Here is a 3,783-nt window from a genome sequence, read left to right on the forward strand (position 1 = left end):
CCACAGTCTCAGCCACACCCGCTCTCACACAGGCTCAGTCCCCTGCGGCGGCTCAGCCTCTGCTCACCGGCTTGGCCTTCTGTCTCCTCTGCTCATCTCCTGCCTCCCACCTAACCGTCTAACTGGCCCCTTCTTTGAAGCATTTCCAGGTGGGTTCAGCCCCTCCCTGCAGTCAGGACCCGCTACCTAATTTCCAGAGCCCAGAGCAAAGTGAGCACTTGGGTATTTGTAAAATTTCAACATGGCCATAGCAGAGTGGCACGTTAACCCTTCATGGGGCCTGGTCCTCTAAGCTCAGGGTCTTGTAGGACGACTGCACGGGTCACCACTCTGCCCGTGAAGCCACTCTGCCCCCTTCCCCCTGGACTGGTAAGAGCTGCACGGAACTACCCACCACGATTCCATTGCAGATATGTTTGCAGCAGCCACCGAAAAATGAAGAATTTGCCAACTTTTTAAAATAAGAAAAATTTTCACAGAAAAAACTGAATTTGTGGCTTCTCTTTAAAAAACAATCAGAAGACTGGCCCACCTGAGCCAGCCGTCCCACTGGACCACGGTCTGCAGCCGGGCAGTCATGAGGCCACCAGCACCACTTCCCCACGGAAGCACTGAGTTTTCAAGCCCTGGCTGAAAACATCTATGCCTGCCCCCACCTGCTGCCTCCAGGCTAGGAGCACCTTCTCTGCCCCTCTACCTGGCAAAGCGACGGCTCGTCGAGGATGTCAGTAAGTAAACAGATGATGGGGCCGGGGCGGGGAGAGGGGGATAGCGATGCTCATGGGTATGAAAACCCAGCCAGCCAACCCCTTCTGTGAGGGACTGGGATGGGACCTAGGGCCCCCTGAGACTTACTGGAAAGCAGCAAATGTTCTCACCACAAGACCATTTTTAGCGCAGTTCGATGAACGGCGTATCGGGGCTGTCATGCTCGGTGCAATATCTCTGCACGACCTTCTGGTCTGGGCATGGCTGCTTAATTCAGAGTGCCCAAAGATGCCACCACTGCCCACAGTCTCGTCCCATCCATACACCTCTCTCTCTGCTGAGGGGGGAGACTTAGCAGAACATTTGTCTCTGCAATAGCTCTTCGTATATTTTCCCCCAACTCATCTCTTTTCAGGAAGAACAAGTGCCTTAAATTAATCCACACATCACAACTCTTTACCAGTGATTTGTAGGACAGAGCACTGGATCTAGAAGAACAATCTGCACTTTGTAGATGAGGGAACTGAGATTCAGAAAAGGAAGGTGACTTGCTCAGAGTCACACAGCATACGGATATAGAGCCTGAGCGTAATACTGACAGCCGACCAATGTGTCCAGTTTTTGCTTTATACACATCATTCGTTCTCTCAGTGTCGTCACCGTGTGCTGTGTGCATGGCTCTGTGCTGGGTGCAGGGGACCCCGCAGGGAAAAGGCCACCCAAGGAGAATAGAGGGCCGAGGCTGGAGCCTAAGGACTTCCAAAGACACCTACATAAACCTCCAAACCCATCTGCAAGGTAGAGGATGAGCGTCCCATTTCACAGATGAGGAAGCTGGGGCTTTAGAGAGGTTAGGAAACAGCTCGAGTTTTCAGAGCTGGTAAGGTGAGGACTTGAACCCTCGCTTCCTGACCCGCTCTCTTCAACTCCACAGCTGACTCTGTTTTGAGAGGCGCTAAATAACCCAAATGTCTCACTGCTGCGTGGGTGCCTGGAATTTCACTGCTAGGTGTGCAGTTTGAGAAGTGCCCTGTTGACGTACAAACGTGCCTGGGGTGGGGGCTGGATTCGGCTAACACTGCTTTCCCGAGACTCCTTGATCCTGGGGGAAGGACGGGAGCTGAGTTTTCAGTTCTTGAGATTCTCATGGTGGACATCCCTTGGCAGTATTGCCTTCTCCATTCTTGTCCTGCCCTCCTCCTTCTCCTCCTCCTCCTCCTCCTGCTACGTGCAGGGCTGGGCTGAGGCAACAGCAGCAGCAATTAGCCCAGCTCAGCCGCCCGTTACTGGAACCTGCATGTCAACTCTGGAGCTGATCCAGGAAGCCACGCCCAGTGTCCCGCATGACTCAACCTCACCTGCCCCCTCCACACCTGCCAGTCTCAGTGACCCAAGCCACAATGTCCAGGGGAAAGTCCCAGCATCCTTTGGTCTGTCCTCATCTACCTCATGCGCTTACAAGGCACGCTGGGATTTAGAGTGCGTACATCACGGGCTTGCTTCCCTGGCTGACTTCTAGCCCAGAGGGACAGCTCCAGGCGGAGCAGATGCTGGCATCTGGAAGACTACACTCTCTCTGGAGAATGCAGACAGACGCATCTACTCTCTTCCCTCTCATTGCTTGAGATGCAAAAGCAGCTTAAGGTCATTGGGGACACTACTTTTCATGTACTGAACTGGAAAAAAAAATGCCCCTGATGTCTAGAGCTGGTGAGGATATAAAAAAACTCAAACCTGACATGAACCACTGGCCAAGGTGTGAATTGGGAGACGCTTTCTGAAGAACAATTGCACACACTGTTTAAAAGCCTCAAACATATGCATATCTTTTTACACAGCAATTTCCCGTCTAAGAATTTTTCTAAAGAAAATAATTGGATAAGTGTAGAGAGATATATGTACGAAGATGCTCATCGTGGTGGTGCTATAATTGCAGACAAAAGGTAGCAACCTGTCTGTCAAAAGAGGATTGGTGAAATAAACTGCAGTAGAGAAATGTATTCAAATACTAGGCAGCCATTAAAGCGATGCTGGGGCTATGTTTATTGACATGTGGCATTGTTCACTCGATATTATTAAGTGGAAAAAAGTAGGCTTGCACTTATTTTTATGAAATGATCTCACTTTTGTTAAATATTAGCAGGTATCTTTGGGTGGTATCATGGAAAACATATTTTCTGAAAAAAATTACCTTGAGTACATGTCACTATTAAAAAATTAACCTATTTCCCATTTTGGAAAAAAAGTAAGCATCAGTGGGACTAGTAAAAGCTTCCAAGGGTTATTATTTACCTCTCTACAGCACTTTCATTTTTTATATTATTTTGTTTTATTGTGGAGACAGGGTGTTGCTCTGTTGCCAGGGCTGCAGTACAGTGGCACCATCATAGCTTACTGTCCCCTTGAACTCCTGGGCTCAAGCCATCCTCCTGCCTCAGCCTTTGAGTAGCTGGGACTACAGGCACATGCCACCAAGCCTGGCTAATTTTTTTTGTTTTTGCAGAGGTGCAGATCTTGCTGTGTTGCCCAGGCTGGTCTTAAACTCCTGGCCTCAAGCGATCCTCCTGCCTTGGCCTCCCAAAGTGCTGGAATTATAGGCATTGAGCTGCCATGCCCAGTTACATAGCACTTTAAAAAGTGTCTCCAGAGTTGTTTCTTCCCTTCGGTTGCTCAGAGATAAGAATTATTCTTTTCATAGCCATCATAGCTCTCTTCAACCTCAAACTCCTGGGCTTAAGTGATCCTCCTGCCTCAGCCTGAGTAGCTGGGACTACAGGTGCGCACCATGGCCCCAGCTAATATTTAAATTTTTTTGTAAAGATGGAGTCTTGCTATGTTCTCAGGCTGGTCTTGAACTCTTGGGCTTAAACAAGTCTCCTGCCTTGGCCTCCCAAAGTGCTAGGATTACAGGCGTGAGCCACCATGCCCCACCTGTATTTCTCTTAAAATAAAAAAAGAAGGTGGAGGGTGGATTTTTTTTTAAAAAAAAGAAGACTTCATGCAGGATATGGTTGGAAGGAAAAAAAAGAAGACAAACGCTTTTACTATTTTGAAAAATGAACATTAGTAATTCAA

The sequence above is a fragment of the Propithecus coquereli genome, unplaced genomic scaffold (assembly GCF_000956105.1).
Source record: "Propithecus coquereli isolate 6110/MARCELLA unplaced genomic scaffold, Pcoq_1.0 Scaffold491, whole genome shotgun sequence".
NCBI lineage: Eukaryota > Metazoa > Chordata > Mammalia > Primates > Indriidae > Propithecus > Propithecus coquereli.